Genomic DNA, 27,904 nt, shown 5'->3' on the forward strand with positions numbered 1-27,904 from the left:
CCACGAATCGACAATGCTTTTGACTGTCTTCATGGTGCCAAATACTTTTCGTCCATCAACCTTCAATCTGGTTATTGGCAGATTTCCATTGATGAGCAAGACCAAGGAAAGACTGCTTTCGTCACTCCTGATGGCCTCTACCAATTCAAGGTTATGCCGTTCGGTTTATGCAATGCCCCCGCCAGGTTCGTACGGATGATCGACTCTCTGCTTCAAGGTTTCAAATGGTCAACTTGCCTTTGCTACCTCGACGAAGTTCTTGTGTTCTCTCCTACATTTGAGACGCGCCTTAAGCGCATCGCAGATATTCTTGACGTCTTCCGCAAGGCTGGGCTCCAATTAAACTCATCGAAGTGCCACTTCGGGCACCGACAGATTACAGTGCTAGGCCATCTCGTCGATGCTTCCGGCATACAATCCGACCCAGAGAAGGTTTGAGCAGTAACGGCTTTTCCTGTACCTCAGTCTGTCAAAGACGTCCGGAGTATTGTGGGGCTCTGTTCTTATTTCAGACTTTTCGTGAAAGATTTTGCAGCAATCGCTTGACCACTCACTGAACTTCTGAAGAAAGGCGTGTCTTTTACGGGGGGTCCCCCTCAGGCTGCCGCATTTTCACACCTTATCACGATTCTCACTAATCCACCGGTCTTGGGCCACTTTGACCCGTCCGCACCTACAGAGGCCCGAACCAATGTCAGTGGTTATGGGATCGGCGCCATCTTATCACAACGCCAACACGGACACGACCATGTTATAGCCCACGCTAGCCGGCTCCTGACAACTGCAGAGTGCAACTATTGATTACCGAGCGCGAATGTCTTGCTCTCGTCTGGGCAATTTCAAAGTTCCGCGCATATTTATATGGCAAGCCCTTCTCAGTAATCACAGACCATCATGCACTCTGTTGGCTTTCATCGCTCAAATATCCTACTGGCTGGCTCGGTCGTTGGGCCCTCCGACTACAAGAATATCCCTACACAGTGACTTACAAGTCGGGACGCCAACACAAGGACGCAGATTGCCTCTCTCACTACCTAGTCAAAGATGCGACCTCTACGTCTGATACTGACACCGACGCCTGTGTTCTCTCCATTTTTCCACTGCTCCATGTCGCCGACGTGCAGCGCCGTGACCCGTCCTTGTGCATCATCATTGACCATCTGGAATCGTCACTTGCCGACAGTTTCCTTCGCTTATTCATACTTCAAGATGGTATACTCTACCGCCACAACGTTCACCCCAATGGCCCTGCATTACTCCTTGGGATCTCTAAACACCTTCGAACGGCTGTTCTCCACGAATTTCACAACCTCCCCACTGCCGGTCACCTGGGTGTGTCACGTACCTCCGACCGGATCCGCCAACGCTTCTTTTGGCCAGGGCTAGCTCGCTCCGTTCGAAGATACGTAGCTGCACGCAAGAAATGCCTGCGACCCAAAACACCATCAACACTCCCCGATGGGTACCTTCAACCACTCGACATTCCTGAGGAACCATTCTTTCGGGTTGGTTTGGAATTACTTGGCCCTTTTCCTCTTTCTACCGCTGGGAACAGGTGGATCGCTGTGGCCACGGATTACGCCACGCGCTACACCATCACCCGAGCGCTTCCTACAAGCTGTGCCACAGATGTCGCTGATTTTCTTCTACGTGACGTGATTTTATTACATGGAGCTCCACGACAACTTCTCACAGACCATGGCCGGACATTCTTATCAAAAGTTATCGCGGACATCCTGCAGTCCTGGGCCACGAGGCACAAGCTATCCACGTCGTACCATCCACAATCAAATGGCCTCACAGAGCGTCTCAATCGCACTCTCACAGGCATGCTCGCAAAATATGTCTCTTCAGACCACACTGACTGGGACCTCGCTCTCCCATTTGTCACATTTGCTTATAATTCCTCGCGCCATGACACAGCCGGTTATTCCCCATTTTTCCTTCTGTTCGGCCAAGAACCAGCACTGCCCCTCGACACAACCCTCCCTGTTCACGCGGCACCAACCAGTGAATATGCACTTGACGCCATCGCCTGCTGTGCCCACGCAAGGGAAATTGCCCGTGACTGCCTTCTGAAATCCCGAGAGTCAAAGGCGTTTTGTACAACCGGCGACACCGAGACGTGCACTTCCTGTCTGGTTCTTTGGTTCTTCTATGGCCTCCGTCGCGTCAGGCCGGCCTGTCAGAAAAACTGCTGTCTCGTTACACAGGCCCATACCGAGTGCTTCGTGCCGTGACTCCCGTCACCTACGAGATCGCCCCTGATGCCCCATCTGCTTCCCAGTCCAGTGATATTGTGCACGTCACACGACTGAAGCAGTATCACCCTCCCAGTGATGACATTTAGACGCTCCGGGACGTCGCTTCTGCCGCCGGGGGATTAGGCTATACACGTGTGGCATTTCATTGTTTGACCGAGGTGCGTGGCCGGCATCACTCGAGAAAAGAGAAGGAAGAACGAACTGGGCTCGCGCGGTGAATCTAACCGGTCAGCGCTGCAACCGCTTTTGTAAATATAACCTGTAAATAGTTGCTCGTCTTACTGACTCGTCCTTTGTGTAACAATACCACAGCAGAAGTGGGCTTTTACAGGTATTTCTAAATTTCATAGTTTTATGCTCCAGTGTACTACTAGCTGAAATAACATTCTAATGACCCACGAACATGTTAAGCCCCAGCCACACAGGCTGTGTGCCGCTGCTCAGTTAAGTGAGGAAACGGCGGCTTTTTTTTTTTTTTTTTTTTACTTCCAGAATAACTTTTTTGCAGACATTGAAAAGAAGAATGTTCAGCGCAAACTGACGAGCTACTGCAACGTTACTGATTGAAAGTGCATTGGCTGTGGTTAGTGTGGTGCAGCAAAACGTGTTATTTGATGCAGTATCACTCGACGCCACAGGAACATTTGCTACTGAGTTTGTCTCCGAGTACACCTATATTTATACTTTTTGGAGCTTTCTTTGCATAATACAATTTTCGGATGATACATTTTATTTTCCAGTTCCCGTGAAGATATATCAACGCGATTCCACTGTATATGTGTTTCACTGTCTCAGGCACTTTGCACGCATCGCACTCTTGCGAGTCCATGCATTGGATGCGATGCAAATAGTGTCACATTAACACAACACCTAGTCTGTCCCCTGATGCAATATGCTGAACACCGCACTAACAATGCAGCTACTTATAAAATCACAAAAAGATGGCATGAATTTATAAATGAGGAAATATAGCCACAAGTGCAGGCAATGCATGGATGAAAACCTTCAGAAAAGTTAGTCAACCTGAACCAAAACCCATCATTTTTTCCTTTCAGTCTCGCTCCAAAGTGAAAAAGTTATAACATTCCGGGTCAAGAAAAAAATTTTTTTTTTCAGTTTTTGGTTCAGTTCTGGTTCATTACTGTGGCTGTAATAATATCAATATGCAAGGTGCATGAAGAACTGAAAGGCACAAAATAAAAAGGTAGGATGTGTGAAAAGGAAGAATGTAAGGAATGCCTTTTCTACTCACCACAGGCTATCCTGTAAAAGCAGATTATGCACTAGCCATAATTTATTATCAGTAAATATACATAAATCAGTTACTTGACATGCCACATTTGTAGCCCACACATATAAAATTCGCGCAAATTTACTCGTTTTCATTTTTAGCCTTGTGAGCATGACTGACACTCGTAGCTGCCCTATGCCTTAGTGCATATACAGAAAGTGTTTCCATAAATACTGATGGTCACAGGAGGCTGGCGGACACATAACTCATTGTTTCTTAATATGGTAGGCTTCGAGTATACTTCTTCTATCTTTGTCTTTATGTTCATCTACCACAATAGCTTTGTTGTACATTGGAAAACATCATCACCATGCACGATGGGCAGCCAAGCATGAATATCTGCCCTTGCTTTATAGTTTCCTCTGGTGTCCTCTTAACCTAAGATTGGTGCAACAGCCTGTCTGCCCAATTTAGGAATTCCTACACGACAGCAGCAGCTGATAAACCGCACTAGTGGTGCATAAAATAAAAAGGTTTCTGTGCTTACCTAAGCATAGCAGCTTCTTTCTTGACTGACTTCCTGCTTTGCTGTGTACTATACCACATATGCTACCCAGTTTATTTGGTGCCAGAAATGCCCCTCACACTATATAGTGGGATACCACATTTTCCAAGTTGTCAGCCAACTTGTGGACACAAGGGATTACTTAAAAACAATTTTTCCGCTCCATTCTTATATCCTCTCATCTGCCTCTTGCCTTGACCTGCTTTGTCACATTTGTAAAGTTTGCTGATGCTACAACCTCTTAGCAGCTGGAACCTTGGACCTTTGGTAAGGACACACGCACCTACTCTGTCTACAAATGATTTTGACAAAGCAGCTTTCATGCATTATAGAGTGATTACATACTTGACCATCTTGGAATAGGACGAGGTAAAATAAAAAAGTATCTTAGCATTATCGGTGAACATGTGCAGCACGTCTTGTCTAGATGAAAGTCAACTTAAAGGTCTAAAAATTGAAGCTCTTATTTCTTTGGTAATTTCACTACAAAATTAGGTTCATAGCCACTTTCCGTAAATATTTAATTGGCCTCCTTTCTTATATTGGCACCTGGTATTTAAAGTAGATGGCAACAACATAGCAAAGTGACTCTGGCTTAATTTGATACAAACTATGAAAAAAGAGAAAGCTTCAGTTCTTAGACATTTCATTAGAATGTAGCCTCAGCTGTCTGTGCTACAAATGTTGGCCTAGAATGGAAAAGACCGTTTTCCATTTGCCTTAGACCATTCCAATGTGAAAGATGGTGTTTATTTTATTGTGTGTGCAGGCTATTGAGTAAAATTTATCAGCAGATGTAAATGTATAGGTGCCAGTGTTCTCGAACAAGTAAGATTAAGAAATCCAACGAGTGCCTGCAAAAATACAGTGAATTGAATGAAAGCAACAGATAGACAAGAGGATAAAGAAACAGAATGGAAGATAAATTTGCTGTTACACTGTATTCCCAAAGGTTTGCTTGCAACTTAAAAACTGTAATATCCTGCTAAGCTGTGAGGGTTGTGCTTTTGCCAACAAATAAACTGGGTAGCATCTGTGCTAGGACTTACAAGAAAGCAGAAATTCAGCAGGTATGATGCTGATATGCAAAGTTAAGCAGAGGATCCTTTTATTTCATGCACCACTAATGTGGTTTATTAGCTGCCCCTGTTGTGTCAGAGCATAGCCATTGGGGAGACGGGCTTTTGCATAAATATTAGGTTAAGAGAATACCAGAGAAATGCAAAAAAGCAAGGGCCAATATTTACATTTGGCTGCCCCTTGTGCATCGAGTGGATGTGTTTCCGTGTACGACAACACTACTGTAGCAGATAAACATACCGTCAGAAATAAGAGAACTAAACTCGAAGCCCACCATATTACATAAGAAACACAGACAGTTATGTGTCAATCAACCTTCTGTGACACTCAGTGATGATGAAATCAAGTTCTTCTATAACATGCGCGAAGGCAAGAGCGGCTGCAAATAAGTCACTCTAGTTCACAAGAGAAGAAAATGAAAACAAGCAAAATCACAAGAATTCGATACATGCAACATAAAAACGTGGTACCTCATGTAACTGATTTACATATGTATTTCCAGAGTGAGGAAAGATAACAGCCCATGCATAATCGGCTCTTACGGGATGCATGAGTTACGTCCCTGACATAAGCGGTGGTCCTTGTTTTCTATTTCTCAAAGATGAGCATTAAAAAGAAGACACAGACAGGTGAGGGTTATAGAACGGAACAAAACTCTTTACATTTATTTACATAAGTGGGTGCCTACACACAGTTAAACACAGAGACACTCAAAAGCATCTCGTCTCTTTTCAGTCTATGTTTTGTCTCCCGCTCAGTGCTCCCCTTGTATGAGAAGAGGACTCCAGTCGCCTGCAGCACAGCACCTGAATGATTGCTAAAAATGCTGAGGGCCTCAAAGAAGGTGCACTGTTTTACTTACCCCAGTCGTCGCTGTTAACTGTTAATGAGCAGTTTTCAGGAAACACAGGCGACACTGTCCCAGATCGCCCATGGCTTCGCCACTGCCATGTTTTCTTGGCACCTGGGGGTAGTTTACGGTCAGTCACATGATATTCAACACAGATGAAACTTTCTCCAACATTTCCTTCGCCAACTTGAGGTTTTCTGCTAGGGATGGATCCCCCACTGTGCACACATGCACAAGTTTCTTGAATGCTTTATGTGCCGAAGGCTATCGCGCACACCTCCCATCCAGCTGTGTTGCATGGTTCACAAACACGCAACACATTTTTAAATACTAGAGCTTGGCGCATTGTGACAACTCCGTTTATCGAAAGCAACCCCAGTCTCCCATGCACGTAAATGATCTCAACTTGTTTGTGCCCCGTACGGCACAATATCTGTCCCTTCACTGACTTCCACTGCCGGTGGACCATTGGAACATAACTTCAGTATTGGTGCTCAGTACACTTTTTTTGTGCTTCACCACGATGTTATATTTTTGCAAAGCTAGAGCCCATCTAGTCAGCCACTCGGTAGGGCTGCACAAAAGTGCCTGTGGTGAAACAGAAAGATGCCCAAACCCCACCAAATGAGAAACATAGGCCCAAAGTTTCCTCACTGACAAGGATAATAAGTATTATAGCCCAAGTATATTTTTGTGAGTCAACCGCTTCCAAAACTTTGTGCCTTATTTTCTCAGTGTTTTTTGTGTCTGCCACCTTGCTTGCAGAAAACTTAGCATGATAACATTTGGGCGAATTTTTACACCGTTTGTTCTATTGAAATTTTCAAGATGTGTTTGAGGACAAGACAGTCTCAGATATATCATTTAGACATTCTTTTTTTATTGTTTTAGTATTTCAACACCATTGTGGCAGTGTGAATGTGATGTTGAACATAAAATTGTAAAGTAGTAAAAAATTATGGCGCTGTCTTGCCCTGACCTGCACATACAGTCAAATCTCGTTACTACGAACAGCACATTAAAGAATTTCTCAAATTTACGAATATCTTAAAAGTCCCCGCCAGATTGCCTATATTTTCAATGTAAAAATATTTCAGAACTACAAATTTCAATACCGCGCATATTTCAGAATAACGCACATGGTTTATTTTCCCCGTTATAACCGAGGAACATCAGTATTACGAATTTGGCTAAAAGTAACAGCACCGCAACTCTCGCGTGAAACAGAAACCACGAGTGCAGTAGCTATCATCATTACCATGTCAAGTGCCAGCTGCTTCACCACAAACTTCACCAAGAACTTCACGACAAAGGTTTGGCGATGTTCGCGCGAGATCCAGCGATGAATGCAGCTAGCGACGGCGCTAAGAAGAAGCGAAAGCAGTTTTCACTGCAAGACAAATTGGACGTATTGCAGGAAATCGACGTGTGCAGACAGCGTGGCATTGTCCTGTCGACCGCCGCGACCATTTCGAAGACCGAGAGAAGACTGTCAAGCTTCACCGGGAATCACAATTCGCTCCAACGAGGAAACAGCTGTGACTGGGAAACTTTCAAAATGTGGACCAAGCTGTTCTCACGTGCTTCAAAGATGCCAGACTTCAAAACATTCCAGTGTCTGGCCCAACGCTCCAAGAAAAAGCCCGCGAATTTGTCGATGCACTTGAAATAACTGGGTTCGACGCCAGTGCAGGTTGGCTTTTTCGCTTCCGCCAGAGCAACGGAATAACTTGGCAGGTAGTCTTGGGCGAGGAAAAGGCTACTGACAGAGAAGGCGCAGATTCCTGGCGCAATGATCGCTTTCTAGAGGTGGATGAATCACACTCTGAAAACTATATTTTTCAATGCGGATGAGACCGCATGTTTTTATCAGCTCCTGTCAGACCGGACGATGCACTTCAACAGGCAGAAGCGCAAAGGAGGGAAGGAGTCGCATCTTCGTAAGGAAGTCCTGCTCTATGCAACAAGCACGAAGAAAATTAAACTGCTCGTCATCGGCCAGTACGTGAAGCCTCACTGCATAGAAAACATCATGTCGTTACCGTACGACTACCGCGCCAACAAACGAGCCTGGATAACCCAGAGAACTCTTGAGGAGGGATGACCGAAGAATTCTACTGGTTGTTGACAACTGCTCTGCACACATTTTGAATGTTCGCTTGACGCACGTTCAATTGGAGTTTCTGCTGCGAAACAACAGGTCCTTGCAGCAACCCCTAGACCAGGGCATTAGAGAGAGTGTGAAAGCAGAGTTTCGTAAGCGCGTTGCACGGCGGTTGATTATCAACCTCTGCCTAAAGCAGCCGACTGAAACAGTATTCGTCAGGCAGCAGAAATGCTCACAGGAGCTGGGTGGAACGTGAAGGCGTCCACCATTAGCAACTGCTGGTGAAAAGCAAGGCTTGTCAGAGCGCCTGTGCAACTTGAAGATGGCCTGGAGGTGACCAACAAGAACCCAGGGGACCTGTGGACCAAGGTTGCGGAACTGCTGCCTGCCATCCCTTCCTTCAACGACTACATGGAGAGCGACAGCGCGCCACTAACGGCGGCGAACCTGACAACCGAAGAGATTGTTAAAGGGACACTAAAATCAAATACTAAGTCAACGAGGACTGTTTAAATAACATTCCAGAGACCTTGTAATGCTGGTTTCGTGCCAAGAAAAGACTTAGTTCACAAGAAAATTGCATCTGAAGGGTCTCAACACCTTTTTCGAAGTTCAAATCTCCCACCACCCAACCGGAGGAGTGGTGATGTGGCATACACCATCATCACCCTTTGCTGCTGTCGGTGAGTACAACGGCGCCTGACAGACGGCGGCACGAAGCCAAGACAGAGCAGTGGATTCGCCGCAGCAGCTGCTTTTTGGTGAAGTGGCGCAGACCGTCCGGGCACCCCGCGACATCACATGGAAGTTGAGCTCTCTAATACTTGCAGTTTGCGCGAGTTTCGCGAGCCAGCAAAACCAGCGCAGCACTACGCGATAATGAAGTACTGAAGCGCAAAAGCGTGAGCAGCGCAGAGCAGAGTGAAAACGAAACCTTTTAACCGCCTGCGTCATTGTCAAGGGTAATTTCAATGAAATGTTTTTTCTAAAAATGAAATAGAACTGGACAAGTAGCATTTTATTTCGTTTTATAATTCAATAAGGGGATATATTTTGCAACTAGTAGCTGAGTACTAGTGACAGAATTTAACTGAGGAGTGCTTTTGTCATCGGGCAAGTGCTTGAATGTACCAGGTGAGCCTCTAATCATGTCCTGCATTTACCTCAATTCCTCGATTATTAAGGCTCTATTCACGATAATATGTGATTAGTGCCTTAGAGATTCTCTGGTACTAATCTATCACTTTAGCTTGACACAGTACTTGCCTTTAGTGTCCCTTTAACTGCGTTCGCGGCGTCTCCAGTGACAATGACGACCCGAAGGAAGACGACTGTGGGTCACCATACACAGAAGATGAGATTGTGTCGAACATTGATGTTTTAGTGCACATGAACAAAGTCTGCGCTTTCATCGCTCGATGCAATGACATACCTGATGAGGTATTGCGCAAAGCGGAAGATGTAGGCGCATTCCTAATCGGTCGTGCGTGCTGCAGACGCCAGAAGAACATCACTGATTTCTTCAAATAAAGCAGCTCTGAAGCAAGTGAAACATCTTTATTTGAGTGTGTGCTTGTCTGCACATGCGTCTACTGCCGAGGTACGTCATTTTCATTCCTAGATTTTTCCACTGGCTTATAACCGCAAGTTTTTCAGTACAATGATATTTCAAAATAACGAACGATTTTCAGCGGTCCCACGTGATTCATTATATCAAGATTTGACTGTATATGCAAGTATTAAAAGTGAATGAACTACTCTAGCATGTTTCACTGCCATGCTAAGCTTTTGACAAGCAGGCAATCTGTAATTTCTTATAAAACAAAATCTGTTAAAGCAATTTATATGAAAAATCATATTTACGCTTCTAATACTATTTTCAACAATCTTCACCAAAAAATAACAAAGTTAGTCTTGATCCCCTTATTCCTCTTTAAGCAGGTTATTTTATTTATTTATCTATCTATTTCGTACTACCAGCCTGATTACCAGGCCCTAGGCAGGAGCGGGTAGTATAAAAGATATGCAATGGGTAGTACAAAGCTACATACAAAACTAGTGGGTATGCAATACAAAAATATGTAGGAAAAATAACAGCATGCGACAACCGAGACAAAAGTGTACAGTAAAACCTCGTTAAACCGTACCCGTTTAAACAGTAGTTTTGTTTTAAAAGTAGTAACGTCAGATGGCCGACTCAGCGGCCATTGAAAATAATGTTTTGTATCCATATAAACCGTACCAGCTTATTGCGTACATATCGGTTAACATGTAGTGTTTCCACTTTTTGTCGCACAATCACAGCGGTGCATTGTCTCCATCGAGCGGCCCGGCAGAACAATAAGCCTCAGAAATCGGAATGGCCTCCAAGCACCCTGTGCGTTTGCGCGTGAAGCCACATCAACATCATTTCGTCGCCGTAATAGAGAGCATTGTGGCGTCGTGCAAAGAAGGACTTGCGTGATGTCGATGCTCAGATAAAAATGACGCCGAGTGCTGAGCATAGAAGGAAAAATAGACACCGTTTGTGCTATCAAACGTGACACGAAGAAGTTGGCGCTGGCACACGACAAGGATCTACTGTTGGCTATGGTGTGTGGCATTTAGAATGGGAAGAAGTTTCTCGGCAGCGCTGCTGTGACCGCAAAGAGATGTCAGCTACAAAGTAAGACTTTTCGCCATTGTTGCCTCTGTTGTTGCCAAAGTGTCGACCAGCGACAGTGACGAGGATGACATGGAAAGCGACAGCATGGACGATTCAGGCCCGACAGTGGCAGAAGCTGCGCGTTACGTCAGCCTCATGAATGCAATCGCCGCAACGAGAATAGCACCCTGCACTGATAAAGTCCCCCCGCGACTTCTGCAGTGCTACCGCCTGCATGCACGGAGAACATGCAATGTCAATGAGAAATCTGCCATGCGAGTGCTTGGCGAGAAGAGGGGGCAGGTTGAAAAGCTGGCTCGCAGCTTCAGTAATACCAGTGAACACTTTTGATCATGATCAAGCCCGATCCGGATCGGAATTCTCAACTGCGATTGACTGCCTCACGCATCTTGTGCAAATGAGCCAATCATGAATGAGCCGACGACAGGCCGCTGTTGTCGCTGCTAGGCCGCCATGGTATCAAACGAAAATAACACTTTTGTCGCGCGAAGTGAATAAATACTGCATGTTTTTCCCCCCTTTCATCGCACTCTCTCCGAGTTCCGTTTTTGACAGGTAAGCGGGCGATCTCATGCCATTTCAGTTAAGCAGTACTGCCGTTTATGTACTTTTTCTGAGCTCTGGCCAACTACGGTTTAACGAGGTTTCACTGTATCTCAATAAAGAAGGTAGGATATCGCAAGTAGAAATAACAAAGTTCAAAAGGCCAAGCAGAAATAACACTATGGTAGAAAGCATCATGGCACATATAAACACAACAGCAAGTAAAAAGCACTAAAAGCACAAACCACAAAAAGCATCTCAGGCGAAGTACACATGCATGTCTTTATTGTTTATCTATATCCTCCACAATCTAGTATATAGCTGATACCCTGGGAAACAGTTTAGGCCATAGCTTTGTGAGCGCGTGAATGAATGAAGATGTGTTGGGCTTCGAAGTACAGTTTCAGGCAGGGTGTTCTATTCATGAATTGCTCGGGGGAAATATGATCGTTTGAATAAGTTAGTTCAGGATGAATACTCTTCTAGCCTTAACGAATGAGATGAACATGTTGGGCACTGGTGACATGGTTTCATATACAAGTTCTATATATTTTTTTGCGTGTTCGCAATTCATTAAGTCTAACATCTTAAGCCTGTCTCGATACTGCCGTACCTGTAGAAATTCGAGGTTAGCATGCTGTAGAAGAGCGCTAACTGATATGTGACAGCAATAAGAATTAAAAATGAATCTCATTTTCGCTGCATGTTTTCGATTATGCTTATGTTTCATAGAGTGTGAAAGTCCCAGGCAGGAGTAGGATATTCTAATGGTCTTATATAAATATCTCATCCGCTAATAATTTTATGTCACTGGTAGATTTAGCCAAAGTCTTCCTAAAGTATCCAAGTTTCCTCATGGCCTTTTTTCTAATGTAAGCTACTATATGATTATTCCATCTAAGATCTGGCGTGCTAAGTAATCCAAGGTACTTATATTCACTAACAGATGACAGGCCATGACTACTGATGCTGTATACAAAAGAAAATGGCTTCTTTTTGCGTGTTATGGTCGTTTACACTGTTTTCATTGGATTAACAGTCATTTGCCATTCTAAGCATCATGTTTCTATAGCAGATAAGGATGAGTTCAGTATAGCCTGATCTGCCTTACTGTGAATTTCTCAATATAGTATGCAGTCATCTGCATACAGCTGAATTTTAACTGGCATATACTTCACAATGTCATTAATGAAAACTAGAAAAAAACAGGGGGACCAAGACTGACCCTTGTGGGATTCCAGACTTTGAACTTCGGGTGAGCCACATTTTGCATCATCGACGGCGACTGTCTGTCGCCTGTCCATAAGGTACGCCTCTATCAAATGAAGCAGCCGGTCGTTTTTGAGAATAGGTTTTCATTTGGATGGAAATTTCTGGTGGGATATACGGTCGAACACCTTTTCAAAATTTAAGAGTATCATGTCGCTTTGGCTTTGTCTGTCTAGTGCAGCCACAATTTCATGTACAACTTCTAATAGTTGTGCTATCATCGACTTTGCCTGACTGACTAAACCATGTTGGCGCATGTCCTTATGGTGATTCAACCACCCTAATGCGGGTTCCAAAGAGCCAAGTGCCTAGCTCATCAAGAGCTTGAATGACTGTGTACACCTCTTTTTCAATTGTCGTCCACCAAGTCTGTGCCACAGCAAGCTTTTTGCTGAGGTAAGACGGTGTTCTTTACCTTCCTCCTCTTCCTGTGCCAGGCAAGAACCAACTGCGTACTCTGATGCATTAGTTGCAAGAATAAATTATTTGTTGGTATCTGGCGTACTGAGCGCTACAGCTTCCCCTAGGGCGTTGAATGGCCTCGCAGCTTCCTCATCCCAAGAAATGTTTTGAAGCACCCGCCAACCGGTTAAACTTGGTAACAGCAGCACCAACCGAGAGTAGTCTGGGTAGCACCTCCTCTAACTTTAGTCGGGTACAACTTTAGAAGGCAGCAGCATTTGCCCCTCAAAGGCGGATACACGAGCCTCCACCTATGGGTGCCCACTCTAGACTGACGTCATGAGGCTGGTGACCTCACTGATGGAGAAAATGGCCGCCCACGCTTCGAACGGGCGGAACTTTCGAGTGGGACTATTTCTTTAGCAGCAGAGGCAATCGGCTGCCGCACTTCGGTAATCTGGGCGGGGTCTCTCCTGCCTTCATAAGTTGTAATCGACTATACAGGGTGTCCCAGCTAACTTTAGCCAGAGTTTAAATATATGCCGACGCACTCTAAGAGGACATGAACAAATTCATGTTTCTGACTACTGTATGGAGTAAGTCACACCATTTTTTGTATTCTCCTTAATTGTATAATTAGTCAAGATTAATTAACCAACTTCTGAAGCAATGAAGTTAAAAAAAAATTACAATTGGAAAGTTGTAGAGTGGTGTGCAAAATGTCCGATTAAACAGTTTCGAACTTTCTATAAAGTACATTAGCATTTTTCCGCTTACTGCAAATTCCCGCGAAATATAAAAAAATACCACCTGACATGACAGCTTGCACGCCGTGATTGCAGTGCCCCTAAACATTCTGCATACAAACGACCATATCATTTAGCTGGGTGTGCTGCTGCTTAAAAGGCGACAGGGCAACTATTATAGTAATGCAGGGGATAACGGTTGCTGGCGTAAATCGCACAGCCAATGCCTGCGTCGCTGCCCTGTAGTTTTTTAAGTGGCAGCACACCCTGCTAAATGCTGTGTTCATTTGTACCCGGAACGTTTGGGAACACTGCAATTCCGACGCGTAAGTGGGCATGTCACATGGTATTTCTTGTATTTTGCAGGCATCTCCAGTAAGCGGGAAAAAACTAAACTTAATAGGCAGAAAGTTCAAAACTGTTTAATTAGACGTTTTTCAAACTGCTTTACAACTTTATAATTCAGACTTTTTACATAACTTCATTGCTTCGGAAGTTGATTAATTAATCTGGACTAATTATGCAATTAAGGAGAATACAAAAGAAAGTGTGACTTACTCCATACAATAGTCAGCAACATGCATTTGGTCGCATCCTCTTAGAGTGCATTAGCATATTTTGAAACTCTAGCTAAAGTTAGCTATGACACCCTGTAGATGCCTGAAACGTGAGCTAAAAACCCGCTGCCTTTCCCTTTCCCCTTTGTTTCTTTCCGCTTGGTAAGGTCACTAGAGCCCATTGCGGTGGACACTTGCGACACACCGGCAGCTCTGCCGTCGCCTAACCGCCAGTAAAACTCAAGCAGATGACCACCACCCGTTGTGATTTATGCATAATCATAATCACACAACATGCATGATATTTCCTCGTTTGCACAGCTTATCAGTGTACGTATTGCTGTACAAGGACCATACCATAAAAAATAAAAGGCACAGTGTGGTGAAAAGCGACAAATAATTTCACCAGGCTTGCACATGGTGTGCTTATTCTATTATTCTATGCCAGAAAAAGTAAGTCCGTCTGTACACCTGTCAGCTTGGTGCTAACTGCTGCATCCATTTTCCGGAAAGTCTTTTGCCTTATTTTTGTCCTTTCATGCACAAGTATGTTTTATTGAGCCATATGTCATTTCAATCGGTCAGTAATGTGGCATTGCTGAGTGCCATGATGCTCGTGTAGTCAGAGAAAAACAGACCCGGGCATGTCTTTACACAAGATACCTTCCCACAGCAGTTTCCATAACCAGAGACTAAGGCAATTTCGAGTAAGGATTACGCACTATCAAGTTACCCTGTAGTGAGTGCGCTGTAGTGTGCAGTCAGAACTTCCACACTGTGGACTTCAGAAAAGACTGATGAAGCACCTGCTGAACCAATTGTGCCCAGTGTTTTCAACAATTTTTGATAAACTCAGATGTCATTAGACCGCGGCCTCATGCATGGCTTCGAAGCATGGAAGCTACCGATCCAGCCTGCCGGCAGCAAGCTGCACCGAAGGGATTCACGTGACTCCAGCAGTACGGTTGCGAGTGCTACCCCGCAGTTCCGGCTCGCAACAAGCGGCGGGGTGCCTTCGATAGAAAAGGAAGCGACATCCCATGCATCAAGTTAGAGGAGGCGCTGGTCTGGGACATAGTCCCTAGAGTAATTTGTGAGCCCCTGAAAGATTGAACTTCTTTTTAATGAACATCAGATAAGTGCTAACCACTGATCTGTACTTTAGGGGGCTGAATAGCACATCGAACGCCCTTTAATGAAGCCACTGGAACTAAGCTCCCTTGTCACAGAATTCGTTGCTTTGCCATTTTGCAGCGACACTTTGCCTGCATGGGAGCTCGGCATCTTCTTTTTCTTCCCTTAAGATTCCTGCCCATTGCACCGTAAACTAACCAAGAAGGCCAGAGATGTCTTTTGGGTAGACAGAAAAAATTGGCCATCACCGTGCCAACATTGTCACTAACATGAGTGGCGCGCACTGGAAACACTGACTGAGAAAATGATTTGTGAGAAAAAATATTGCATATGGGTTCAGATTACCGTAAAAGCCCTTACCACACTTGAAGATACACCACCACCTTCTAGAACGCAGTAAACCACAAAGAAAAATTGTTACGGCCACGATATGTAACACGCCTACTACAGGGTCTTTAAGGAAATCAAATGAAAAATGAAAATGAATATTATCCAACCAAGCATGCTAGTAAGTGCCACAAACGCCCTACTTCCTGGATAAGCTGCTGTACACCAACGCATTTCCACTTGCTTCACCTGCACTCGGCCCAGTGAAGCGGTATCCAGCAAAACATGGTACAGATCAGTGGTGCTACATGAATTTTCAGCCCAAATGGAATAACGTTCCACTAATATTGCCCAAATGGGGTGACAAATGGCACGCAAGCCTATGCTGCTTTGTCCAAAGAGATTTGCCAATAACTCCAGTTAGCTATTTCACAAGCTGCTAGCTAGCGCACCCTACCTCATACACCATGATCTGCGGCTGAGACATGCCTATTGGTAGTGTGGAGGTGAGATTTTGTTCTGTGTGAGTGCACATTCGATCATGCGACGACGAGGCTGTGCGAGTGTGAGCGCGAGAGACTGTGTGAGTGTTTGATGGATGCCATGTGTGAGTTAGTGTGCGGCAAACTCGAGCCCCTGCATTGCTTCCTGTGAGCATTCTTCCTTTTTTTATTTCACTTAATAAATCCAGTTGGATTCAATCAAGCATCACTGTGACCTGTGAGATGCGGCTATTTTCAACACCCCTTAGCATGTCCAGTAGAGTTTATATACTGGGCAGTGGCTATGTGATAGATCATGCCACTCAGCAGGCTCATCAGAAAAACATCTAGCTCAGTTACCTCATTCAACTTCTAACAGTCGCAACATATGCGAATGCTGCCATCTTTCTTCGCTACACAAATGGACGCACATACGGGCTTTCAATTACCTTATATTAGGCGACACGTTAGCAGTCCTGCCACCTGCCTTTCCATTTCTTTATTCAGAGCTGTAGGCACCCTGTCAGGGTAGGCATGCCGCATCTACACCTCTTGCTTCAGTTAAATCTGGTACACCTCCAAAGTGCATTTGCTTGGTCTCTCACCAAACCCTCCAGCGTTACTCATAATAACCTCTCTGAGCTATTCTATCTTCTAACGGTCTAGATGGTCTAACATACCTTGTTGCAGTTGTGCTCTTCCTTCAAGAGCATCTGAACAGATCAAGACCTCATCAAACTCGTCGTCCCCTTCGAATATCACGCCAACTGCGCTTACCCAAGCATGGTATGGTCAGAGCTTGATAATGCGTGCGTGATTGCGCAAGCTGTCTTCAAGCTCAATTGCGTAACTACACGGCGTTAACCTTTCGACCATTGTGACTGGGCTTTGGCAATGCCTACCAGGTGTGCTCCTCTTTCACTATCCTGCCATAGCACCTGATCTGTACTAGTAGATTGCTTCTCCATGCTCCTTAAGCTGTAGCATCCTACGAATGCCCCAGAGCAGCATCACTGCTCTCAGCCACTTTTGGTAGTCTTTACTAGAGCCTCTCTTAGTTTCTCTAGGTTGTCTGTCGCCGCAATCAGGCACCGCCCAGTCTCTAACCTAGGTCTTTTCCAGTGAGGCAAGATGCCCTGCAGGTATTCTGCCCAGACCCAACTCCCACGCAGCATATTCAAATACATGTAAAATGCAAAAACACTTTTCTGGTGTAACCCTTGGACCGAATTTAATAAATTTTTAGCATTTGAGAGAGAAAGTTAAATTCTAGTGACTGTTGCAAGCGGAATTTAGAATTAGGGCCTGAATTTTGAGAAAAGGGTTTTCAAGAATTTGAAAGTTCGAGAGATATAGATGCACAAGGTTTATGAATTAAAATTAATAGCTCGGCATCAAAAACAACTATCGCAGTTCTGCAAATGGCATCCATTAGATCATTAAAAGCAGACAAATTCAATATGTCAATTTACATCTGACGTGAATTTGTTACATTGTCTACAAGGGTTTTGCAAAAGCTGTATTTCCATATTACTAGATGTTTTTAGATTCATGTGTAACATAACAATTTTGCTCGCTTTAGATGCACTATCAGATGCCATTCACAGAATTGTGATATCGTTTTTCCTTGCTGAGTTGGAAAGTCATAAACTTGGTAGTTTCATTTTCTGAAAATTTTCGATTTTTGTCAAATTTAAAAAATAAATTTACAATCTAAATAAAAAATTGGGAACCAACAGCCACTAGATTTTGTTTTTAAATGCAACAAACCTCGCCAAACTTGGTGCAGTGGTTGCCAAGGAAAATGAATTCTCCTTTTACATGTATTTAGATAGGAGCCCCCAAGCTAAAGCTTCCTCTTAAACTCAAAGGGGACTTGCTCAGATGCCATGTGGCACTTCTTGATATGGCCACAGCAAGAATGGCATTATTTGTGCCAGTCACAACCAATCTCTTCAACGATGTGAAACAACATCCTTGTAAAGGTGCTATTCCACCTTTCTACTAAGTCATTACTTTGGGAGTGATCAGGAATGGAGAATCCGGATGTGGAACCAATTTTCTCAAACATTTCCCGAATTCATCTGGAAATAAATTTGTGCCTTGGTTCAAGCATATTGTGATGTAGATAAAGAGTAGGCAAAATTATATTTACAACATATATGCAGAGAAGCCACAGTCAAGATGGCAGAATAACAAGAACTATGAACGTGCTTTTCTGATCGTCGTCATCGTCATCCTGCTGAGTGCCTTCTTCAGAATACAGGAATAGCCTATAACAACATCATCTGTGGCACACCCATCTGAAAAAACGCCTGAAGGAGTGCTTCACAAGTAGCTTTCACCATTAAAGGCTTCATGCAAACTACTTCAGGCCACCCAGTATGCAAATCGCTAATACAAAGTGCATACTGATGTCCTTTTGCTGATGGTGGATCCAGTAGAGCTGTACAGTTCATGTGGACCATCTGGAATAGCACCTCAATTATAGTCAGCGGTGTTATAGAGAACAGCTCCTGTTCCCTGAGAGGGGCCTGATCTGGCACTGATGGCACGATTGACAGTACTCTTTCACCTCTCCCTCCCCATGATACACTAGGCTCATGAAAAGATAAGTTGCTGGAATGCCTTCCATTCTCCTAAATGCCCAGCCCATGGGGAACCGTGTGTCATTCTAAGCACTTCAGCTCGCCTCTCTGCTGCTAAAACTAATAGCATTCACATACGCCCAGCAACAAGTTTCTTATGATGAAGTGATCCCTCCTAGATTACATACCATGACAATGCATCCCTGCCCTTGCCTGTTTCCAATTCTTTCACAGTGAGGAGTCCGTTAACTGTGCATCATGGAAAACCTGACAGTCATATCGAGCTGGCTCAGCCTCGATCTTGGAACACAGAACTGCTATGCACACCACTGCCTTGGCTTCATTTTTTGTCCTTCCAGATATTTTCCTCATCTCTACAGTTGGTTGCTGTGTACTCCAAAGGAGTGGTTTCTACCATGGCCTTTTTTTTTTCAGGAGCAGTTCGTAATCTTGTGGAGTGACAAGCATGTCAATACCCTCCAACAGCTTGTCTGTCAGAGTACATAGCAAGGATGACAAGATGCAATCAAATCATACAAAAAGGCACACCCTCAGTGACTGCCAGGGCAACATTTCCTAGTCCACACTGACTTCCGCTCCAAACACCTCCCATAAGCTTTGTATGTGGTCCTAATCTATCGTATTGCGGCACCATACCCTTCCTTATGACTAAGTTTAGCCCCTGAAACAATTACAGATTTAATCAGCTCATCGGAACTTTTCATTTACTTTCTGCAAGCTGCTTGCAGCAGAGCCCTTTTCATGCTCCTTGCTTAAGAGAACAGAAATATTCTCACCTGCCACAGGAATTGTCACTTTTGGGTCATTCCATGCCAAATCAACCAGAATTTTTTCAACCAACACAAGATATAGTTGAAAAAATTTCAACACACTTGCTGAAGATCAAAAATCTTTTTAACATTTATTTTTGATGCCAAACATTTTCTAGCATTTTGGCAAAAACTTATTTTTCTTGCCCAGTGGAGCCAGAATTAAAATTTTTTTCGAAGGCATATTGTACGACTCAGACATTTAGATGGTGTGTATGGCAAGACAATGAAGTGGTTTGTCTGCCAAAATAGCCAATTTTTCAAATATTTGAATACTTCGAGTGCTTCTAGCACTAGCGAAAGCAAATAAAATTGTAAAGTTTAAATTTTTTTTCTTGGAACGCAGGAAAATCCAGAAGGCACAAATTTAATACAGGATAGTAGTCCAGTTGACATAGAATAGCTGAAAAATACTTGAAGCTTTGAAGGTTCAGCAGATCACCTGAAAAAAAGCTGTAAAGTTAAAATTTTTTGCAAAAGAAACTTGGTGTTCAAGGTAAAAAAATTTGCTTTGGTAATCTGCCTAAAAATATATGTGATACATTATTAGATAGCTCTAAATGTTTGCTATGCATGTGAGAAGTTACAAAAAGGTAATCTTTAAGTGCAAAAAAAATTATTTTTTGAAATGCTCATACATAGATCGCACAGACAGTTTAAATATATGAATCTCTGCCGTCTAGCAAGGAGAGAATGTTAATAAAATGAGCCCAAGAAACTATTCAAAAAACTGCGATTGGCTTTTTTTATCGATGCAAACACAAGCAATGTCAAGCACCGCAGCCTCAACTCCTTTCTTTTTCTCTCTATTAATGCGAAAAGTGAACGTCAACCATGTCTGAGCGCATCAGCCTGAACAGGGCACATATGATGTTATAGTCGAGCAAGTTCAGGCTGTCAAACAGCGGTACCGCGCAACACTAGCAGACTTTGCTCATGCTCATGTAGGCTTTCAGTTGTCATTATGAAGGTGTATTCTAATTGCAACATCTTATGACAGCCTCTAGATTCCAGGGAGCAGGCAAAAAGTACCCAGAAAGCACAAGCCGCATTGCGTTAGAGCGTGGGTCTCTTGGCAATAAACTGCAAACCACAACACCATTTCTCTGTCGTCTGCACTGCAGACAAAGCCAGCTTTGTCATCCGCATCGCCAGCCAGCAAGCCTGAGCGCACATCAGACAAAAGTCTGTGCTGACACAAAAATTCAAAAAATATTTTTTATTGTTTAAAAAGGAATACCTTTTTGTAACTTCTCACATGCATAGCAGACATGTAGAGCTATGTAATAATGTACAGGGTGTCTACTAAGTTGGCATTTCCAAATTCCCTGAGTTTTCCTGGTTTTCCCTGAGTGCCTTTGCAAAATTCCCTGAGTGACGCAGAACTACATTCTATGTCAAGATGGGCTGAAACCACATCGCCCAATGCTGTCATTCTCTAGTAAGCATATGAAACAAATAACAAAACGACTTAATCCAGTTTGAATACTAAGGAGTAGTCTTTATGTTATTCAAAAAGAGAATAGAAAGGAGGAGTAAGTAATATGCACAGCAAATAAAATGTCTTCAAAAAAATTGCAAATTGAGTCAGACATTCTCAAATACGAATAAAAATGAGATGCATACAGAAGCAAATATTTTCTAATATGAGCTATTTCTATCAACTGATAGCAAGCTCAGTGGTATGAGGCCCGAACTTTGTCACAATTGAGATTCTCTCTCAAGAGCTCGTAAGTCAACCTCAGCTGCCCTGGCATACTCTTAGCCCGCGCACGACGCCTCAGTGTTGTGTTTCACTGCTTTCAAGAGTTTATTTTGGTTTGGATAATGGACACCTGCATCCCGGCATCAGCCACTTATTTTTTTTTGAGCTCAAGCGCCTTCAAAATGGCGGCAGCATGCTTCCTTTCACGTTCATTCCTCAATGCGTAGGTTCTTTCTGTTCTTGTCCTCCTTCCGCCACTCGTTCACCCCATGAACCATTTGAAGCACCTTCTTGGTCAGTTGCACAGTCCACGTCCGATTTTTCGTACTCCCTAGGGGCCGCGAAAACGTCCGAAAAATCGGCCAGTTTGAAAAAATAAATGCATGTCATTTACTGTCCTTAAGGGCTGAAACCACCACAGGCACATTCGAAAACGCTCTGAAGGCCTGTCAGTACACATATTAGGCATATCGGTGCTCGTATTGTAACAGGAGACCCCGGATGCACGCGTGTATAATTAAGGAATAGATATTGTGACCCACGACAATACCCCTTCCAACGCTTGTAATGCTTCGCCGCAATACTTTTGTGTATGCTTCACCACGTAACATTCCTGTACTGAGGTGAAGCTGACTATCAGAAACCGGCGTTATCTAACGCATCGTGCTTTCCGAGCTTCGAAGCCAATTGCGAGGACCACAAAGGCGCAGTCTGTGCCATTGCTGACAGCAGCGAATTCTTTCAATGAAAAACACGGCACCCAACGGCAAGAAGCTTAATGGCTAACGTCGAAGCAGCTAGGCCTAGCGTTGCCGCAGTGCTGGCTACGGCTGTTAGCGGAACTGCGTGCGAGAGCGCCGGTTAAAGGCGGCGAGGAAATCAGTACGGCAGCGGTGTTGGCTTTGATTAATGGTGTTTCGGACCTGTGGTCACGGCAAAAAGTCCGGAAAATCGGACGGCGAAAGGTTTATGCGTCCGAAATTTCAGACGTTTCGATACATTGACTATATGGGGTACGTGGTGGTGCCGCGAAGCCGTCCAAATTATCGGGCATCCGGAAAGTCGGTCGCTATCTGTACATTGGGAACTCCTCCAGCCGACGACGGGGCGTCAAAGACGATTTATTACGATTCCTATCTATTACTCGAAGTGCCAGCATTACCGCGACTTTCGACCCTTTCAACAAAATTACCGCTAATTTTCCCTGATAGAGGCACAAATTCCCTGAGTTTTCCCTGAGTTTTTCCAGACTACTCAAAATCCCTGAGAATTCCCGGTTTTCCCGGTTGGTAGACACCCTGAATGTATCATATTTATAATATATCACATTTATAATATGCATCACCAACAAAGCTACTTTTTTTACCTTGAACACGAAGCTTTTTGCAAAACATTATAGCATTACTTCTTTCTTTTTTTTCAGGCGATCTGCTAAACCTTCAAAGCTTCAAATACTTTTCAGCTACACTATGCCAACTGAATTACCAATCTATAGTTCATTTGTGCCGTCTGGATTTTCCTGTGTTCCAAGAAAAAAATTTGAAGTTTGCAATTTTATTCACTTTTGCCAGTGCCAAAAGCACTCAAACTATTCAATATTCAAAATACTGGCTATTTTGGCATCCACACCACTTTATTGTCTTGCCATACACACAATTTTAATGACTGGATCACACACCATAGCTTTGGAAAAAAATGTTGATTGATCCCTTCTAGATCAGCTGGGTAGGAAAAATAAAGTGTCGGCCAAATGCTGGAACATTTTTGCAAAAGTTATTTTAAATAAACATAGAGGCCGCGTTTTCAACTTCAACAAACATGTGGAAATTTTTTCAGCTATATCTGTGATGGTTGAAAAAAAGCTGCTTGATTTGGAATGGAATGATACTTTTGCTACCACTGCTCTCAGTCCTCACACATTACATGGTCGCCCATGCCTGCCAGTTTGCTTTGTTTCTTTTTGGGTCAATTTATTGCGATGTGATTAGGTGATTTAAATTGAAAACACGTCTTTTTAAACTCAGTACACAAAGAGCCTGGCCCAGACCATGGTGTGGAACATTTCCTTTTCCCCCACGCCTGGCATCGCATTTCCCTCTCTGGCTGTCGCTGCTGACTGCTTGCACCGATGCTCTCATCAGCACTCTCCGCCCACCTGGAAGTTTCTGTTAGCACTAGGAATCTTTCTGTCTCATTCAGAGTAATATGTGCTCTGGTGTCAGCTGTCAAGCATTTTTTGATCGAGTCTGTTACCATCAGCTGCTTCAATTATTTCACCTTTTGTAGTCTGCCGCTAATAGCCTCAACTGTCCAGAATGCACTCTTTGAGATGCTCATAGTCTTTTTCTCTCTTGTACTCTTAGCCTCAAGAGCAGCCCACGCGCCCTTTCACTCAGCTGTGGTAAAACCAGCCTGGCCCACCACTCAGCAGGGACGTCATAAGAATCCAGAGTCACCTCCAAGTCCTCAAAACATCCAGGCACTAAAGCTTCCTGTCTTGGCAATGATGCCAGTTCCCCCATTTTAGCAAGCTGGCCAACTTTAGCCACCAATCCTCCTTTGACCTGCCATCTTCTAGCGTTTCACTGCTACCATCCTCACGATACTTGGCCCCTTCCCAGGATCACAGCGGCTGGCTATCGAGGATTAATCGCTGCTTCTCTGTTTCTGCCTCAACAATCTTTAATTGAAGCTGAAGCAGTATTATATGTGTTGTTCGACACTTCGTCCAGCCCGATGCCTAGCTCACCCCTCGTCACATGACTCATCACTGCCGACTCCTACAAGTTTTACACTTCGTCCCTCACCATTTCCGAGGTCTGGTTCCTGCCTCACAAGTTATACGGGTTTGTCCTCATCTGTGCCCGATAGAAAACCAAGAGGCATTCGCCTGACTTCTTAATGTGTCACTCTGTGACACTCTCTTTTTCCTCAGTGCTGGAGGAACTAGCCTTGCTAGGCTGTTGGCTCTCCACGACAGTAGTCAGGTCCGTGGTCCACATCACTTGGGTCTTCCGATGATCACCACTGCCTTCATCAGCTCAGCTTTGGAGATACTGTCATACTGCGCCAGTCATGTTCGTGACCCCAGTGGTGGTCCCTATTTTCCGTTTCTCCAATGAAAGCATTAAAAAGATGACACAGTTGGGTTAGGTTTATAGAACGAAACAAAATTATTTATATTTATTTACATAAGTGGGAGCCTACAAGCGGCTAAACAGAGAGATAGACGAAGAAGCATCTTGTCTCTTCCCACTCCAAAATTTATCTGCCACTCACGGCCAAGTTCAGTGCTCCCCTCTTAGGAGAGGAGGTTTCCAGTCACTTGCAACATGCTGGCAGCTTAGCACTAAGGCAGCTGCTAAAGTCACCGGCGGCCTCCAAAACGAGTGCAAAGTGCTGGTTGACACTCCTCTGGCCATCATTGTTGCCATTATGAGCTGTTTCCGGGACAGTCAGGCGACACTGTCCCAGACCGGCTATGGCTTCTTCGCTCATACTGTGTTTTCTCAGTATTTCAGGACAACATCCAGGTGATCACCCAATATCCCACGCAGCTGCAACCTTTCTTTCGCCAGTTCTCTCGCTACACATGGACCACTTACTGTGCACACATGCACAAGTTTCTTGAATGCTTCTAGTGCCGAAGGCTGTCAAACAGAACACGTGACAAGTAGAAGCCTTGGGTGGCTGTTTTTTTCCTTTTGTATCTTTCAGCTTTTCATGAGCGCATGCACATTGCATGCTAAAGTTGCATGCATGTAGGCCAGGTGCAATTGTTTCTTTTTTTAGTTCTTGGGTGCTATATGCTAAAATGATGATGTTGTTATGGAAGGATAAAAAAAGAGGAAGAAAAAAGATCACGAGACGCTGGCTGCTGTGTGTTGTTGCTGGTCAGCCATTTTTTGACTACACTGACTCTGCTCGTGTATATACTTGTAAATACTTGTAAATACAGTCTTTCTATACTCCCAACATCCCCGTAACATATTGGTGGGAGGTGCTGGTACCACGGCTGGAAACGGAGCTCCGCAGTGGACGTCGCATCGCCGTCCCCACCATGAATGATAGTGAGCATGCGGGATCAACGTCGTTGCCGCCTCCAACATCACCATCCCCAGCTACGTCACTGTCCCCTTCCAAGGTTGTTGTGCAACCCAAAGGTCCTGGAACTTTATACGGGACTGATGGCGCCGACGTTGAGGAGTGGGTGGCTTTGTACGAACGCATGAGTGGAATCAACAGATGGGACCCTATATGCTTATGCTAGCTAACCGGTTGTTCTACCTAAGAGGCACGGCAAAGGTTTGGTACGAAAACCACAAAGAGGAGCTAACCAGCTGGGACCAATGCAAAGAGAAGCTGACAGAGTAGTTTGGCAAACCAGGCGGCCGTAAAATTGCCGCAAAGCAGGAACTGGCCTCCCATGCCCAATCCCCCGCGGAGTTTTATGTCTCACACATTCGGCACGTACTGGCGCTTTGTCGTAAAGCTGATCACGACATGACAGAAGTTGAGAAGGTCAGGCACGTGCTGGAGGGCATTGCTGACGACGCCTTTCATCTGCTCATGTGCAAAAGCTGCTCGACAGTTGATGCTATCATCAAAGAGTGCCAACAAATCAAGCAGGCCAAAAGCCTATACACCTTGCAACCATTTGCCAGACTTCCTAATACTGCCGCAACGTCAACGTGTGAAGGTAAACCCGCACAGCAGCATGCGTCGCCATCAGAGGACGTGGTATGAATTGTCCGACGTGAACTGGATGTGATGGCGCCCGCAGCTTTCTGTTCGCGTAGCCCTGATGCTACCCCTATTTCAGTTTTCCTCGTACAAGCCATCGTTCACCAGGAACTTGAAAACATTGGTTTACATTCTGTCTGTGCTGTCGCCAACCCCAGAGCCAACGAACGCCCTTCTACTATTTTTGCTCCACCCCGACGCTTCTCTCCGCGTTATCACAACCCGACTGAGTGGACAACTGCAGACAACCAGCCAATATGTTCCACCTGTCGCCGCACTGGTCATATCACCCGATACTGTCACAACTCGTGGCCCTCAACGCCTCGCACGCCGGCCAACCTGAGCCGTTTTGATGGAAATGCCCGCAATGTTTCGCCCACCACCGAGTCTAACACCACCAACTCTGCTAGGAACACGTGGTAGAGTCACTCACCATCGCCGCGTGGACACCAGTCTCGTTCACCGCAAACACGTCACCCATCTTCCCGTTCATCACAGCTAAGTTGCCTTTCGTCCCCTGTGGCTTTTGGCTGCACACTTTTGAAAAACTAAGAAATGCAGCCCTTGCATCGGGCATGCGCTGTCTGCGCTACCTTATCAGGACAGCACTGATATCACGCGTGCGTCTGACTATCTAAGTGCGTGCCAATAAACCCTTTGCTGCTTCTTGTTCCTGCCATCGTGTAGTTGCCTCGATCTTTACCAGACACACGTCACGCACATTACATGGTGTCAGAAGTGGGCACTTCGGGTCGAAGCGTGGATCCGGCAGAGCCCCAACGATGGAACTACTGAAGGCACCGCCACCCTTGCAACTTACCGGCAATCTCTCTGAGCAATGGAAGCGCTTCAAGCAGAAGTTTGACTTGTTCATAGTGGCAACCACGACGAAGGAGCAACCCCGCACGGAAGCTGCAAAAGCGGCACTCCTTCTGAGTGTGGCTGGTGACGAAGCACTTGACGTGTTCAATACGTTCAAGTTTGAAGCACAAGAATCCAAGGAAGACTACGCAACAATCGTTGAAAAGTTCCGAGTCTTACTGCTCTGAGGTAAGCAACGAAGTGCATGAGCGATATCTGTTTCGCTCGAGGAAGGAGGCAGATGGGAAACCGTTCAAAAAATTTCTTCGTGACCTAAGAAAGCAAGCTGGGCAGTGCTATTTCGGAGAACAGCGTGATTCAATGATCCGGGATCAAATAGTGTTCGGCACGAATAATTCAAAGTTGCGCGAAAAAATGCTTCGCGAACAACAGTTGTCTCTAGTGAAGGCGGAAGAGTTTTGCAAGGTCGCCGAATCTGTGGCGCAACGAAACAAGGTCTGGAGGGCCATGGACAGCCACATTGACGCTATTGCGGGGCCCGCAACTGCACCGAAAAGCAGAAACGCCCAAGATGGCAACAAGCAGTACCGCTGCACAAAGTGCGACCGGCGGCACAGACCAAGGCAGTGTCCTGCATACGGAAAGAAACGCAACGTATGCCACTTGCCCAATCATTTTGCGGTGTGCTGTCGAGAAACGTCCAAAATTGCCGAAGACAGCAAAGACTACTTTGACGATAACTTCGACATCCTAGAAGTTGGTGTTGGGAACAGAAATGCCAAAGACTGGATAGTGGAAGCTGAGGTCAAGGGCAAGAAGGTCTCCTTCAAGGTAGACACTGGGTCACAGGCCAGCTTACTGCCGTTTTCGGCATACCAGAAAATGCGTGCAGCGGGACCGTTGACTGCTGCTACCTCGGTACTACGGGCCTACAACGGAGGCATCATAACACACTTCGGAGCAACATTGCAGGAGGTGACGGTAGGAAATACTT

At 44.8% G+C, this 27,904-nt stretch overlaps 1 protein-coding gene and 1 long non-coding RNA gene across 3 annotated transcripts in view; one reads left to right on the plus strand and one right to left on the minus strand.

Annotated features, from left to right (window-relative positions):
- LOC142566637 (nose resistant to fluoxetine protein 6-like) overlaps positions 1-27,904 on the plus strand; it is a 183,069-nt gene that overhangs the window by 36,331 nt on the left and 118,834 nt on the right. The gene's annotated exons all lie outside the window — the stretch shown is intronic.
- The window catches only part of LOC142566682 (uncharacterized), a 42,373-nt gene continuing 20,271 nt past the window's right edge, over positions 5,803-27,904 (minus strand). Inside the window, exons 3-4 of one of the 2 annotated variants that reach the window (XR_012825097.1) lie at positions 6,003-6,104; positions 5,803-5,946 (exon numbers count right to left, since the gene is read on the minus strand). This is a non-coding gene — a long non-coding RNA (uncharacterized LOC142566682). Of the gene's footprint in view, positions 6,105-27,904 lie in introns of both variants that reach the window. The other variant, XR_012825096.1, reaches the window with a different exon arrangement.

The sequence above is a fragment of the Dermacentor variabilis genome, unplaced genomic scaffold (genome assembly GCF_050947875.1).
Source record: "Dermacentor variabilis isolate Ectoservices unplaced genomic scaffold, ASM5094787v1 scaffold_13, whole genome shotgun sequence".
Lineage (NCBI taxonomy): Eukaryota > Metazoa > Arthropoda > Arachnida > Ixodida > Ixodidae > Dermacentor > Dermacentor variabilis.